Source organism: Leopardus geoffroyi, chromosome B2 (genome assembly GCF_018350155.1).
Source record: "Leopardus geoffroyi isolate Oge1 chromosome B2, O.geoffroyi_Oge1_pat1.0, whole genome shotgun sequence".
In the NCBI taxonomy this organism is placed as follows: Eukaryota; Metazoa; Chordata; class Mammalia; order Carnivora; family Felidae; genus Leopardus; species Leopardus geoffroyi.
The window spans coordinates 5,757,467-5,773,753 of NC_059332.1; the positions used below are offsets into that span (position 1 = coordinate 5,757,467).

The 16,287-nt window shown below is 42.5% G+C and overlaps 1 pseudogene; it reads right to left on the reverse strand.

The window, feature by feature from the left end:
* Positions 1 to 9,101: 9,101 nt before the first annotated feature.
* On the reverse strand, positions 9,102 to 9,591 carry LOC123609401 (annotated as a pseudogene).
* Between the last annotated feature and the right edge of the window lie 6,696 nt (positions 9,592 to 16,287).

A 16,287-nucleotide genomic window follows, 5' to 3' on the forward strand; every position in this document is an offset into this window, starting at 1 on the left:
CTGCTGTCTCCCAAGAATGCTCCATAGGTGGTAAGAGCCTCTCACTTTTAGTTATCCTAAGCTAGAACAGTGGTTCAAGTAGTGATAGCCTGATCTCATCTTTGTAATGTTCACCAATTTTTCACATGTTATTTTAATATCTGTTAATGATGATCATCTAATCAGTAATCTTATTATGGAAGTTGTAAGATGATATTTCTATCATTTCCGTTCATATATTATTGGAAATCTTATTTTTAAAAAATGTTTCAATGTTTATTTCTTTTTGAAAGAGAGAGAGAGTGAGAGTGGGGGAAGGACACAGAGAGAGAGGGAGACGCAGAATCTGTAGCAGGCTCTGAGCCGTCAGGACAGAGCCTGACGGAGGGCTCAAACTCACAGTTCGCGAGATCATGACCTGAGCCGGACGCTCACCCAACTGAGCCACCCAGGCACCCTTGGAAGCCTTCTGATTGAATGACTCTTCCTTATTTAGGAGGGCTGAACAGTTCATACTAGAGGAATAAGATAATCTTTCCCATTTAATTACTTTCAGGGTAGTGTGCCTTGGAAGCCTCTTCTATTGTCAAATGAATTTTATCTTTTTTTTAATCCTTATGAACCAATGACTTTTTAATAGTTAATTTGTTTTACTCAATTGCTGTCATTATGTGTTTGATGGTTAGATTGCCTATTGGCTAGCAGAAGCCTCTTGCCCTCAGAGATTTAAAGGCATTGACCCACTGGCTTTTTAAAATTGTGGTTTTTTAAATCCTTTAAGTAAAACGAACTTTGTTTCTCTCTGAAAGTTTGTGGGATCTTTTCTTTGTCTCTGATGTTCCAACATGTCATAATGATGGAACTATTTTCTTTCTTTTTCCTGGACTTGCTTGTTTACTTAGGTGACCTTTTCAGTCCGCAAGTGTATGTCTTTCAGTTCTGGGAGATTTTATTTAACTACAAGTTTGATAATTATTTTCCCACCCTTTTCTCTGTCTCTCTTTCTAGTATTCTTATTTAGATGTTGGATCTTTTTCTTATTTTTGTCTCTCATATTTTTTTCAGTCTGTGTGTTTTTGCTTTACTTTCTGGGACATTTCCACAACTTAATCTTTTCTGCTGAGATTTTCAATTTTGACATCATTAGCTTTAATTTTAACTTTTCACCTATTGTTTTTAGTATCCAGTGGAAAAGCATATTTTGTGTTCTCTGAATATTTCCTTTCATAGTCTTTTACCCCTTTCATGGGCATAATGTCAACTTCTTATCTCTCTGAGGGATTAATAACAGGGATTCTTTTTTTTTTTTTTAATTTTTTTTTTTTCAACGTTTATTTATTTTTGGGACAGAGAGAGACAGAGCATGAACGGGGGAGGGGCAGAGAGAGAGGGAGACACAGAATCAGAAACAGGCTCCAGGCTCTGAGCCATCAGCCCAGAGCCCGACGCGGGGCTCGAACTCACGGACCGCGAGATCGTGACCTGGCTGAAGTCGGACGCTTAACCGACTGCGCCACCCAGGCGCCCCAATAACAGGGATTCTTGAGAATGTATTCTTCCTGTGTAAGATTAGGGACTAACGCAAGATGTTTTTTCACTTCTGACATCAACTTCAAATTTGGTGTTCACACGACCAGCTTCAGATTTGATACTTTATGAGGACTCGCAGAACTCACAGAAAGCAGTTATACTGATAGTTATGGTTTAGTACAGTGAATGGATACAGATTGAAATCAGCCAAGGGCAGAGACACATGGGCTAGAGTCCAGGAAAGTTCTGAACACAGAACTTCCAGTTGTCTTCTCCAAGTAGATTTGTGGACAGTGTTACTGGCTCTTGGCAACAGCATGTGATTGGTCACGGAAAGTACTGCCAACCAAGGAAGCTCACCCGGCCTTAGTGTCCAGAGTTTCTCTTGGAGCTCAGTCACACAGACAAGTCAACTTGCCACATGGCTGACTTGAGTCTCCAGCCCCTCTGGAGGTCCAGCTCCTAGCGCACTACCCAGGCCCCTATTATAAATCACCTTTGAGTCTAGTGTGGCCTAGGGCCTCCAGGTAAACAAAGACACTTTTATCAGGCAGGACATTCCAAAGCCTTAGAGTTTACTTCCCAGGGTGTAGTCTTCTTCAGAGTGATTTTTTATTTGCTGGATTTTGCCTCTGTATTTCACCTGTAGGTGTTTTTTTTTTTTTTTTTTTTTTTTTCCCCAGACATCAGGGGATTTTTACTATTTGCTTATATTTAAGAGCAGAGAAACAAAAAGTTGATAGTAGCTATGTTTGTATGGGTGGGGTTATCTGCCTGGGTAATCTTTTGAATCCCTTATGCTAGTATATTTAAATTGTTTTAAGACTTTTCCTTTGGGGATGGTCAGATTTCCCAGAGAATGCTCTTCTGCTTTCTTGCCTAGGGAGTACAGAAGTAGCTGCCAGAATTCTGGGATCTGAGCTGGAAAAGAAGACAGGGAATTTCAACATTCAGTCTGTGCGCATTCACACAATCTCTCTAAGCATCGTATCCCCATTCTTAGCTATGTTTGGTGCCATGCAGCCCCCAGACCCTCTGTTCTACCTTTCCCCTGGGATAAACCTCCAGCTTTCTAGCAGTGAAAGGGATGAATTGTTAAATTGATTTTCAGCTGTCCTCGTATTTTTAGCACCATCTTTGTCCCTACTTCCAGAGTTGCCTGGTCCCACGGATTCCTATTCTTTTAGGATTCTGTGTTGAAATCAGATTAATTCTCAGCTTTTCCCACCGCTGATTTAGGATTGAACTTTGGAGCCTCACATATGGTTCTAAAGGCTGTGCATGGCACCCATGTGAGTGGTCTGTGTGTGAATGGCACCATATGCAATTAGTGCCCTAGGATTGTGAAGCATGCAAGATGGCCCAGCTTAGATTTTCTTGGATCTAATAAAGGAGTTACACCTCCTCTTTCTACATTACATTGTCTAACATTTTGTTTCTGTTTTCTTCTCTTCACTTGTACTTGAACTTACCATTATTATGTTTAATCCCTTACTGTTGTTTTAGTATGAGCTGGCAGGAAGAACTGTTAAATGTGTGTGTTCACTATCTCCCGCCAGAATTCTCCCAACGGGTTTTCTGTGTTCTAACAACACAGTCTACATATGCTTACGGTTTCAAGCATGTATAATTTTGCATCCAAAGACGTCCTTTTCCCCAAGTTCTAAGCAGTCTGACAACCATCAGGATTTGCAAAGGTGATGGCGGTGGCAACCGTAACGTACAATTAAACTATGAAGTTGTGGGGATGGGCGTGTTTGGTTCGTGCTGTTAGCAGCCACTAGGAGTTGCCTATAAGAGGTCAGTAAATGGGTTAGATGGAAGAAATATGATGGCAGCTGTGCATCCTAGAATGCCCCTTAGGTACAGAGATGGGGGAACAAGGAATGAATGAGAAAGCGTGGCTTAGGCATTCTTAGTCAAATTAAGAGGCAGTGTCATGGATGCAACTGAACTGAGCAGTAGCTAGCTGTGCCTATTGGCTCCACTGTTTATTACTTTTTTCTCCTAGGCTTCTGGGTCTTTAAGATGGAGTGTTTTATATATGCACCATTGCAACTGAACTATTTATTGAGTGCCTACTACTTGTTACATAAGTCCCTACTAATCATTCATTCTTTAGTGAGAATTTAAAATACAGATGCCCCGTGGGGGAGAGAACACGTTACATTTTGTACTTGTCCACCCCGAGTCAATCAATAAATGTATGCAGCTCATCTTAACTGGTTACTCTTAAATGGTTAAGAGTAAGACAGTAAGGGAGTGAATATGTATAGTGAATAAAAGCACTAATATTGCTCCCCAACTCTGTTTTGTATGGAAGTATTCAATGAAATTACCTATCAGTTCTTGTTGGGGAAGAAAACATAGCTTTGTGGTTAAGATTGATGGGGAAAAGTGTGAGAAACATCCCTTTGATCCAACAGCTGAAAACACTTGAGAAACACACACATCTAGAAAGAGAAACAAGAAAAAGTCCTTTCAGTATTTTTATTGGCTCCATATTCATGAATTTATCATTAATTTTTTTTTTAAATTAAAATTTTATTACTATACGATGGCTCTGGTCATACAAAAGAAGGTTCTGTATGACCAGGATGTAGCATCTGGTGCTGCTTCTTTTGGGAATGGTATTTGAGAGAATTAAGTGTGTTCTCTCTGGAAGTGAATTTGCACACCAGAAGTTATGCAGAAATAGTGCTTCTAGAAAACAGAATGGCACCATCCTTGTTTTAAGAAGTACTGCAAGGAAAAGCAGACTTAGACCCGAGTGCCCTACTTCATAGGTGGAACAGTTACAGACGCTCCCCTGCAACGTGTCACCATGGGGAATGGAACCTAGCACATCCAGTTGAGAGCAAGGGATGCCCTCACAGCCAAGGGTACATGTAGGTACAAATGGGACAGCTCATGGGCACTTTACATTGACCACATGCTCAAGTTCACAGAACAGATGCCATGCAGCCCTGGAAGGATGTCCTCTGGCTTCAGTTGGTAGGTCTTGGCTGTGGGAAAGGGAGGCTTGTGGTGTGGCTGTTATAGTTGAGTTAAAACTCAGTCTTGTTCTGTTTTGATAGTCAGGAGGCCACAGTTGCTGTGGTGACGGTCAGACGTGGCCAGAGCCCTTAAGTGTGATATGAGGTAGAGAAAGGAAGAGGGGTTTTAGGAGATGAGGAAGCCAAAGACAGAGACACTTAAAAAAAAAGCAATAATAATTTATTAGAAAAAACTTTTTTTTGGCAACCATCACCACTACTTATTTCCAGAACTATTTCATCATCTCAAAGAGACACCCTGTACCCATTGAGCAATAAACTTCCCATACTGTCCTTTCCCCAGCCCCTGTTAACCTCTGCTTCTCTGTTTCTATGAACTGCCTGTTCTAGAAAGGGTGTCATACGCTTGTCCTTTTGTGTCTGGCTGTTTTTCAGTTAACATAATGTTTTCAATGTTTGTCTGTTCATCTCTTGATGGATGCCTTGACTTGATTCTACCTCTTGGATGTTGTTAATGCTGGAGTGAATGCTAGGGTACACATATTTGAGTTCCTCTTTTCTTTTCTTTTCTTTTCTTTTCTTTTCTTTTCTTTTCTTTTCTTTTCTTTTCTTTTCTTTTCTTTTCTTTTCTTTTCTTGTTGTTTGAGTACATTACCCAAAAGTAGAATTGCCAGGTCATATGGAAGTTCTTTGTTAAACATTGAGGACCAGAGAAGAGCTTTTAAGAGTGAAGTTTATTTTGGGGCACCTGGGTGGCTCAGTCGGCTAAGCATCAGATTTCGGCTCAGGTCATGATCTCACCTTTCATGAGTTTGAGCCCCGCATTGGGCTCTGTGCTGACAGGTCAGGCCCTGGAGCCTGCTTCAGATTCTGTGTCTCCCTCTCTCTCTGCCCCTCCCCTGCTCATGCTCTCTCTCTATCTCAAAAATAAATAAAAACATTAAAAAAAATTTTAGAAAAAAAGAATGGCTGTACCCTTTAAAAAAAAAAGAGTGAAGTTTATTTTCTTTTCCTAAATGTTTATTTGTTTTTGACGGAGAGAGAGAGAGAGAGAGAGAGAGAGTGCGCGCGCGTGCATGATCTGGGGAGAGGAAGAGAGAGACGGGGACAGAGGGTCTGGAGCGGGCTCTTTGGTGACAGCAGAGAGCCCCATGGGGGGCTCAAACTCATGACTGTAAGATCAAGACCTGAGCCAAAGTTGAACGCTTAACTGAGTCACCCAGGCTCCCTTAGTTTATCTTTTCCTTAGCGGGATACTGAAAGGATGAGATTTGGTGAAGTTGTTTGCAAGCATTCCTTAGTTTCCAGAGGTTTCTCTTGGTAAGTGGTTGTTATTGGGTCTTGGTGAAATGGCATTATATGCATGTTTCCCTCTTTTATTTTCGGGATCACTAAGAAGGTCTCGGTTGAATAAGGTCTATCATAATGACTTCTATTTGAGATGGTGGGAAAATACACCAGGACACAGGCTGAGAGGGGCTGCCTCTGTGTTTCCTGGCCCCACTTACGTCGTGCCCTTCATGTCTGGTGATTCGCTGCTGTGTTGTTCAGGGGCAGAAGAATGTCACAGCCGTCTGGGAATTTTGTGGTCTAAGTATATTTTCTTTTTCTTCCTGGACTCTTGGAGCATTTTTCTTAAGTTTCTGGTTAAGTTTCCCCACACTGTTCCTGAGTCAGGATCCTGTTGATTTGGTGGTGGGAATTACTAGAAGTACTGTGTCTTCGGAAAACAAGACATATACTAGTGTGATGGCCGCATCATGGCCATGGAGTGGAGACTTTGGATGTTGTCAACTATTACTGATATGATGAAAGTAATTGGTATGGCCTCTGAAATAGAGTTGCCAGATGATATTGCATCAGAACTGGAGTTGCCAGATAAAATAACAACACGCTCAGCTAAATTTCTATTAGGTAAACAATGGGCACTTTTTTTTTTTTTTTTAGTATAAGTGTAAGTATATCCTATGCAGTATTTGGGATATACTTATACTAAAAATCAGTCATTTTGGGGCACCTGGGTAGCTCAGTTGGTTAAGCGTCTGACTTCGGCTCAGGTCATGATCTCATGGTCCGTGAGTTCGAGCCCTGCGTCGGGCTCTGTGCTGACAGCTTGGGATTCTGTCTCCCTCTTTCTCTGCTCCTCCCCCACTTGCACTCTGTCTCAAAAATAAACAGTAAAAATGCAGATGCTCAGGTTCTATCCTATGGAATCAGAATCTGCATAAAAAAATCAGTCATTTTTTTTTCTGAAATTCTAATTTAATTAGGTGTCGTATATTTTTATTTGCTAAATCTGGCTACCTTCCTGAGAGCACTAAATGCTTGTAAGGCCTTTTCTTTCATTCAGAGTGTTCTTCAGCACTGGTGCCTCTTGCCCAATGCAGCTGGCTCGTGTTTCCCACGACAGCCAGGGTGTCCGCTGTGGAGCCTGGCGGGTAACACTGGCACGTCGGAGAGGCGGTTAAATGGATACGCTCCGAGGGGCCAGTGTATCCACAATACAGGGACTTGATTTTCAAACCTGGAGGTTGAAATCTTGACTGAATTGAGACAGTGCGTGTTCAGACCTCGGAGAGGTGGGGAATTAGGAGAGAGGGGTGGGTAGAGTTCTGGGAAAAGGGGAACAGGGATCAGATGAGCCACCTTGTCCGCATTTGTGTCCCAAGTAGCATCTTCCCAGGCGTGAGTTGATGGTCAGCCGTTACCTTTGGTTCCAGCACCTGGCTGCCGGTCAGCATGGACTGGCCCTCAAAACCGAGTCCTTCCCTTTACAGCTCCCGCCCCCTGGTGAAGTTTTCTCCTGCGGCTTTGCAGCTCCAAGCTTTCATGTATCTGAATCTTGTCCTATTCTATATTTTATATTTTAAGCCCAATAATTATAGCCCCTGCAGCTGCTAGGTAAAGTTAGGCAAGTTCCATCCAGATTGGCTTTCTGATGAGGTTTGATAAATTAAATTATGGTCATGTGTAGAGGAGTGAGTGGGGAATGCTGATTTGGATGCATGTCCTAATGCCTCAGCAGCACAGAGCTCCCCGAATCTCTTTTTTTCCTTTCTCATGCTCTCTCTCTCTCTCTCTCTTTTTTAGATTAAAGAATTCTTTCTCTCTTCTCCCCACCCAAACCAACAGAAGCCAATGTCCCGCATCTCATAGGAAAGGGTTACTTTTATAAAGCATGGGTGTGCTGTAAAAGGCATCTGAGGAGCTCATCTAGGTTGTTTTCAGCTTACTTTCTTTTTGACAGCTTTAAAGGGCCTTTTAAAATTGCCAGGAGAGTAGATTCATATTTTTATCATTCCACCTGCATAGCATTTTAGACACATTTATATTCCTGAAAGCATAATAGTACATAACATTTAGCATTTAATTTATGACTCCTGCCACATCTGGTATAAAACTCCTTCTGAAGCAATAAATCAACCTCTTCATGTCAAATTGCCATTCATTCTTTGACCTCCTCCATAATTTATGGTTTGTGAGTGCAAAATGGGAGAAGCAGCTTAAATCAAGTGGGTTTTAATTAACAATCTTAGAAAATTCAGAATATTTGCAGTTTATTCATGAGGGGAAAGGACTTTGTTGGTGGAAAGAAAAGTGTGGGGGGAAGCAGCCTATTTTCATGGGTAGAAATTGAAGTCTGTGCTGGGTGCTTCAGAACCACAACATGAGGATTTTTCTGTACTTTGAGCCAGGAAAACAAAGTGATTCTGATAGGAAAAGCCATCCAAGCTCCTAGGACAGAATTCATTTTCTAGGAGAGATTTTGAGAGGAAAGAGTAGGGGGAGACAAGGCACCACCTTCTGCTCAGTGCAGCCTTTAACAGAGTTGCCTGGCTGCTGACACGGTGCCTTTCATGTCAAACAATTTTATTTCTAAGCTTTTCACAGTGTGTCCTAAGTAGCTTCTATTAGCATTGTCCTGTCCGTTTCCTTGGCAACAGAGCTGGTCAATTTAGACACCATTTAAGAGCTGTGCAAAAAGCAACAGCCAGCAGTGTGATGGGCAAAATTACAGAGAGCAAGCTGAATACAATCCTTGCTGGAGGAGACGTGTTTTCTTCCAGGGCCCATTTTATTTTAATTAAAATCGAAAAGCTCTTTTAAACAAGGCCCTGGATTAAGCACAGGCCAGAGTCATCGGCTGTACGACTGTACAGCTACATTCCTTAATGTTGTCTCTTTAACCTTAATGGATTGCTTGTACTTTTTCTTTCTTTTCTTCCTTCCTTCTTCTTCTCTTTTTGTTTTTTTTAAAGAAAATCTTCATGGTTTTATTGTATCACGAGGCATTGTAACATCTGAACAAATCAATATCTGGGCGATGAGGCAGCTGCTTTATCTTTCACTTTTTTGGGTTACTAGAGCAACTTGTCAGTAGATTCAAAAAAAAAAAAAAAAAAAGGAAGAAGAAAACCTTTGCATTACTTAAGTCTTTCCGAGGCATGTACTGGTACAACACAAAGTTCTGGCAGATGCACCTGGTCTGGCATGCAGACATCCCGCACGACACCTGGGTAGTGTGCCCGGCTCCCTCTCCCACTGCAGGGCTCATTTAGGGATGGGATTTGGAGCATCTGCAGAATTCGAATAGTGTCAGGAAGAGGAGGGGGAGGAGACAGCAAGAGTGCCTGGCTGGGAGGGGGAGGAGGTCAGTTTGTGCAGGGCAAGCCTGATCATGCCATTGCTGCAAACCCAAGCATCGTTGATGTTCTTTAATAGGAACGTGTGGTGGAACCCCACAATGGGGTCTCCACCGACCTTGAGCTGGCCCACAACCATGCTGATGATGCAACTGTCCGGCACAGGATGATGGTCTTGCGCCAGGATGCCGTGCTGGGTTTTCTGGAACGGAGGCTAGACAATTTCTCTACATGGCATCTTTCCCTAGGAATTGTTGTCCTTCCCGTGATGTGTCAATACAAATTGTGCCTAGTTGGAGTCAGTTGTTATCAACTAACTGGTAATAATTTCGAATGAAGCCAGATCTGGTCTGCTCCCAAATTGGCTTGTCTCCCATTCTGGAATATCATCCGACCTCATTGAGACCTTCAGGATGGCTTCTCCTGTGACTTCCAAGAGGGTCGTTGACACATACATCATTTCCTACTTCACTCCAGTCGTCTGCAGGCTGACTGAGGCCAGGACCTTTGAGGAGCAGAAGTGACCTTGACCTTTCACCCACTGGGCTCCAGCCTTCACAGACCCTCGGGTCTCCCAGGGGCTGGCTCCATGGCCATGGTGGCAGTCTCCTTGCACTTTTTCAGATAAACAAGGACGAAAACCCTAGGGGCAGCATGGTAGCTTGTCACTAATCTTTAGAGTAAATACAGAACAGAGAGAGATGACTCTTCATGTCTGCACTTGTGGGTAAGTGGAACAGGAGAGAACCTCCAGCTGTACACACAATGATTCCAGTTTATCTTGTGTAGGAAGATAAACCTTTATTGTAAATACCTTTGGTGGGCTCATTTGCTATTTATCTCATTTCATTAGTTGCGAGACTGTATGCAGCCAGTTTTTCCTGGTGACCTTATGTGGAACATTTAGAACATGGAATCAACTAAAACTTTGGAATTTTCAGGACTGAGCTCTGTGTTGGTAATTAACATAGCACTTACCATTGCATTCATAGTTTTTTTTTCCCCTTTGGGTAGGACAGGATACAGCATATTTGGGGGTAGGGGAGATCTTTTCTCCCAACATGGAATATGTCAAATTTCCTTGTCCTCTGAGATAAAAATAATTTATGTACTGTGTATATTTGCAAATAAGACAGGAAGATTGCTTACTTCTATAGGGACTTGAAGGTAGCTTCAATATCATTTTCATTTTAAGAAAGTTGGGCAAGGGAGGTTGTGTTTATGAATACAAAATTTTTGATAATACCATCTACACTATGGTGAGTGCACTAGGACATTTCAGGATTTGCTTCTTTGATGCTTTTAAATTACTTTCATCTAAGTGGAACCCTGCAAAGCTGTGAATGCCTCTTCATTGAAAGTATTAAAGCAGAGACATAAGTCTTGCTGTTGGAGATATCTTACATAGGATTCATGCCCAGTAGAATTCTACATTTCTAGGACTTCTAAAGCCCGTTCTTACACTGACATTCATGATCGAGCCCTTGAAGATGGACAAATGCATGTTCCGCAAAGTAGCCCAGGAATTGGAGGGAGAAAATGACCCTTCCATTTTGTTTTACCCAGTTATCTGTGAACATGCTTCACCTCCCTCTACAGGTCTCCCATTTTTTGGGGGGGAAATGCAGAAATGTTCATCTCCAGGCTTTTTGGATTCCTCTCTTATCAACAAATATAACAAATGACTCTGTACATTTTTGACCAAATATTAGTAGGATGATAAAGTTTCTGAGATTTCTCTGCATTTTTTTTCTTTGGGTAAGAATCAGCCAGAATCATGTCTCCCATTGAAAGGGTTACTGGGGCCTAAACCCATTCCGATCAGAATCTCCATGGCTAGATAACAGAGATGCCAATTAATGCTGGCTGTAAAGGGGAACAGCAGGGTCCACCAGTCATATTCCCATATGGCACACAGGGACAATTAGATACATAGGCTGACATTTCATCTTTGGTATTTACATAATGCATACTATGGTGATTGATAGGAAGGAGGTACATAGATGTGACAGACTGACAGAGGATAAGGGCAGATGTCGTCCGTCTTTTTCATTATGATGACTATTTTAACGAACAGACCAACTCATTTCTGCAGACCATTAAATCATTTGACAGTATAAACATCTGGAGAATAGCCCTGGGGATTGGGTTTGTCAGGTGAGGGCTCTTGCTGGCAGGGAGGGGACATGGGGCTTTTCTGGGGCTGCTGGTTCTGGGGAGAACCACAAGCTGCCCATCACGGAAAACCCTGCTTTTCTTGACATCAGGGGTTCAGGATGTGGAAAAGATGTGTGTCACTAAGATGGTATCCAGCTGAGAGCATGTTTCTGTCCTTTTACATTCTTTCAGGATTCTTCTCTCCAATGTCTGGCCTTTCCTGGTTTCCCTAGCTCTAAACCCAATTCATTGAATAACCTTGAGCAAATGACAACCTGTTTTAGATTCCTGTTTTCTCATCTGTGAAATGAGGATCCCTCTAATGCCCAGCTCTGTCTCCCAGGGGAATAACTGTTTCTGAAAAGCATTTTGATCTTCATAGGGAAGGGTGTTCTACAGCAACACAGAATTATACTTGGTTCTGTACCACCCACAAGTTTAATTTCTGTGGTCCCAGCCTGACGCCATAAACAATCTAAGTGTTTCTTGCTGTGTGCGGGTAGTGATGCCCGAGAGGGGAAACCATTTAAATTTCAATGTGAGCAGAATTTTTTGTCTTATCTTTGTTCCTCTAAGACAGGATTCTCAGTGTTGGGACTATTGGCATGTGGGGATGGATGGGTCATTGTTGTCACCAGCTCTTGCATGCATTGCCCACTCTTTACTAGAGAACAGTATCATCCTTTCCTTCTTTCCTGGGCTGTGACGAGCAAAAATGCCCCCAGACATTGCCAAACATCCTCTGGGCTGTACAGTCATTGTCTGTTGGGAAGCCCAGCTCAAAAACATGCTTGGACGGTCAACCCAGCAACTTGAGATGGGGTTGTGCTCGGATCTGGGCCTCGGCTGGTGCTCATAGAAAGTAGCTGGTGGCCTGCAAGGTTTGAAGCAGATTTCAGAAAGAGAAAAAAAATCCCATTTTTATATTTGAGTACAGTTACATGAGAGTCTTCCGGCATTTTGTCCCCCTAGATTGCTGCTGCCTGTCCCGGTAATGAGTGTAAACAGTGGGTGCTGGCCTCCGAGCTTTCCTCGGATGAGGAATAAGGGAGGTGTTGGATCTATTTGAAGTCTACAGATTGAAAAGCAGACACGCAGTCTGGCTGTATGAGACACAGTCGCCCCCAGTAATGATTTTATATGGTTTCTTGGAAAAGCTTCCTGCTTCACAGTCACAGCCTAGGAGTGGGTTTTGCATCCAGCAAACATTCCATTGATTCTTCTTATATTCAGGGTGTCATAGCAAAGTGTGTGCCACACTAGGCTGGCATAGTCTCTGCACATGATGCAATCATCATCACTAAGTCATAAAACAACCAGGAAGGATCCTGGCTTAAATAACTAAGACATAAAATATTGCATCTGTCGCAGGAGGCCAAAGAATGGAAAGGTATTTGGATATTTGGTTAATTATTCTACCTGGGAACTGAAAATGCTGTGTGTGTGTGTGTGTGTGTGTGTGTGTGTGTGTGTGTGTGTGTGTCTGTATTTAAAATCAGAATTAAATGTTAGCGGAAGAGGAATGTTTTTCTGAAAGAAGCCACGTGTGTGAGAATTTAGACTCTTTTTCTATCCTCGTCAAAGAAAGTGCCACCGTCACAAACCTGTGTCCAGGTTCTAACCTGGTTACCTGTGTCCAGGTAACTAACCCCTTCACCTTTCCAGGAAACAGATGTAGAACAAGGAGGTAGAAATAAATTCTGATAATCAGAAGAGATTCCAGAAAACCCATGTACTAGGATTTGTGTACTAATGGATCAATTAAATAATTAATGTCTTTACATCTATTTCAGCCCATCCATTCGACACCTTTCAGCTCCCAGGGAAGAGGAAGTTCTGGTTTGGGAAGCAGGCTCCGTGCTGCCTGGACAGAGTCTATAATCTTGGGACCCAGGGTGTGGTCTAGACAGGGAGTGTGGGCTCCAGGTGGGCATATTTTCTTGGTTCTTGGATCCAGTAGCCTATGTGGGGTGGGACATGGCTGGGAGAGGAACAGTCTAAGGCCCTTTAAAGGCTAAAGCCCTGAGTTGGGATCCTTTTATCTACTTCTCTTGACAGTTGCCCTACTACTAGATTCTGGTTGAAATAAGACAGATGTAGTTGGCTTGGGTTAAATGAGTTAATGCACACAAACCATTAGGAGGAGTATCTGGCACATGTAGGCAATCTGTAGGTGTTAGCTGCACGTGCTGTGATTAACATTGAGGAGTTCAACCTAGGTTTTGGTTCCTGGTGTATTTTGGGTACACTTCCAAAAACCAGAGATAGCTTGAGAAAGGAAAAGTTAAAAAATTTTTTTTTCCCAGCACTGTTCTCTTCTGATGGCTGTTCCATTGGCATAGTCTAGCCTTTAAAGAGTGAAATTTGAGGTTTGAGCTTACAGGTTTGGGGTACCTTGATGAATCACTGAGGGCTTAGAATCACATCTATGGTCTGACACGCCATGCTCTTGGATTGGTGCTTCTATCAGTCAGATGATGGTGCCTACCACCTTACACTGGCCATTGTTGGACCATCTCACAAGTATTTAGCTTGGGCAGGGGAAGGCAGTAAAGACAGTGCGGACGGAAGACTCTCAATTCACCAACACTGCCAGAAAAACTACTCAAAGTATATCCTGTAAATGGTCGGTCGTCAGTTGTTTACCTTTTAGAGATTGCCTGTGACTTTGTAGCTTAAAGTCAAACTGGTCAGGTACTCCAGAGGAATGGTTGCTTGCTTTTTTTTTTTAAATAAAAAAATTAAAAATTTTCAGCCATATGAGTTACTGATTCTATTAGTCTTAGCCATCTGCTTTGGGATTCCTTTAAGAATATTGCTGGGCTACCTATGTCAAAAAACGCATGATAGATTGACTCATAAAACTTTAAAAGTGATGTGGCAAACTTTTCCCTCTTCATCACCTTTGCATCATTGACCTCCACATGAATCCAGTCTGAGACTTGGCTGTGGACCTCTCTGAGTTAACAAATCATGGTGTAAAGTCAGGCTCATTTATGACTTCTGAACGCCAGCGATTCTGTCCAAAAGCCTGAAAATAGCAAAGGGCTCCAGAATGAATCATCCCCATTTATTTTAGGCTTTCAGTTTCTACTGAGCAACTTTTACAATTCAGTTCGTCTAGTTGGGGAGAAGTCTAGCCAGTGGGGCTGTGATGAATCAGGGTCAGAAACTTGATGATGAAAAGGAGGGCTTGGTAAAAGCAAATTTTTAAATTTTAGGAACAAGATCAGCTTTCATTGTTGGGCTTAACTTGTGGCCATTCATGCAGTGAGTGGCAGGGCAGAAATTTAAGAGAGAGAGGGGTCCATCACTAAAAACTGCAGGATTTATTTTATGCCATGCTGATGCATTTAATGTGATCTGAATCGGTTCTCTAGGAAGATAATTGTGTAGCAGCATAAAATGCATTCAAAACATGAACATATTTTTCTTCTAAAATAATAAGGTCATTTGCTAGGGAAACACTTGTTTTTTTTTTTTTTTTTCCTCCTGTCCTTGATTCATTTCTCTTTAAACTGGTACTGCCTTTCTCCTTCCTCATTAATAAATCTCTTTGTTTCCTACAGAGGAGAATAAATAAACCCTTCCTTTCTGCCCACAGAAAAGTCTACTATGTATGTATGTGTTTTCCACTCACTCTCATTTCTGATGAATTCACGAGCAGAAAGAACCCCACATTACTGTCTTCTGTCAATCAGCTGAAAGGGAGCTGGGAGCTCACTCTTGTAAGCATCTGGGAGCGTGGCCACCCAAGTTTTAATAGGGATCCCGATAGAGTGAGCACTGTCAGCAGTTCCTCCAGAAAATAAGTCACTTAAAAACACCTCATATAGGGGAGCCTGGGCGGCTCAGTCAGTTAAGTGTCTGACTCTTGATTTCAGCTCAGGTCATGATCTCACAGTTTGTGAGTTCAAGCCCTGCATTGGGTTCTTTGCGGTCAGTGCAGTGGGATTCTCTTTCTCCCTCTTTCTCTGTTCTTGCCCCACTCATGCTCATGCTCACTCGTTCTCTCTGTCTCTCAAAATAAATAAATGTTAGAAGATAATTAAATAAAAACCTCATATAATATTATGGTGTCTTGACATTAAAAATTAAACTGAGGCTCTTGACTCACAATTAAGACCCACTCAGAAAAAAAAAATGTGTTCAGTGAATAGAGTTTTTCTTTGTGGAGATGATCTCCTTTGGGGGCATGTGGTTGTGGCTAGTTCTCTTGTGCTGACTGGGCACCTCAGAAATATCCCAGGTTCCTGGATTTTTCCTTTTCCCTCCATGTCTGCCTTGAACACATACCCATCTTTCTCTCTGTGCCCTCAGCACTGGTCTTTGTTTTTCAAGGTGACAGCCATCTAAGCTGAGAAGTTATGCTAACAGAATTTAGATCCAGGAAGACTCACCAGGGGTTCTAAGTCCACCCCTTCATTTTATAGAAAAGAGAATCAATTGCAAAAGAAGTTAAAGATGGTGTGCAAGATTTCACTGCTACTTAGAGAAAACCTTGACACTGGAGCCTGGGTTCAGGTCTGTGTTCTCTCTCTCTCTCTCTCTCTCTCTCTCTCTATTTATTTAAGAGAGAGGGAGAGGGAGAGAGAGAGAGAAAGAGAGTGAGTGAGCAGGGGAGGGGCAGAGAGAGAGGGAGACAGAATCCCAAGCAGGCTCTGCGCCATCAGTACAGAGCCCAGTGCGGGGCTTGAACTCATGACCTGTGAGATCATGACTGAGCCAAAGTCAAGAGTTGGACACTTGACCGACAGAGCCACCCAGGCGCTCCAGGTCTGCGTTCTCTTCGTGGCACCTTCAACTTGTCTGATTTGCTTCTGGCTGCTAGTCCCCTTCCCAAGGACATTGGTATTCTAGAAGCTGAAGAAATGATTTAACAGCAACAATGTGAGAGACACTAGCAGGTTGGTGTGGATGCTCTTTTCGAAAAGAACTGATATTTTGGAGACCAGGCTTTTGGAAGCCTTCTGCTGCACACT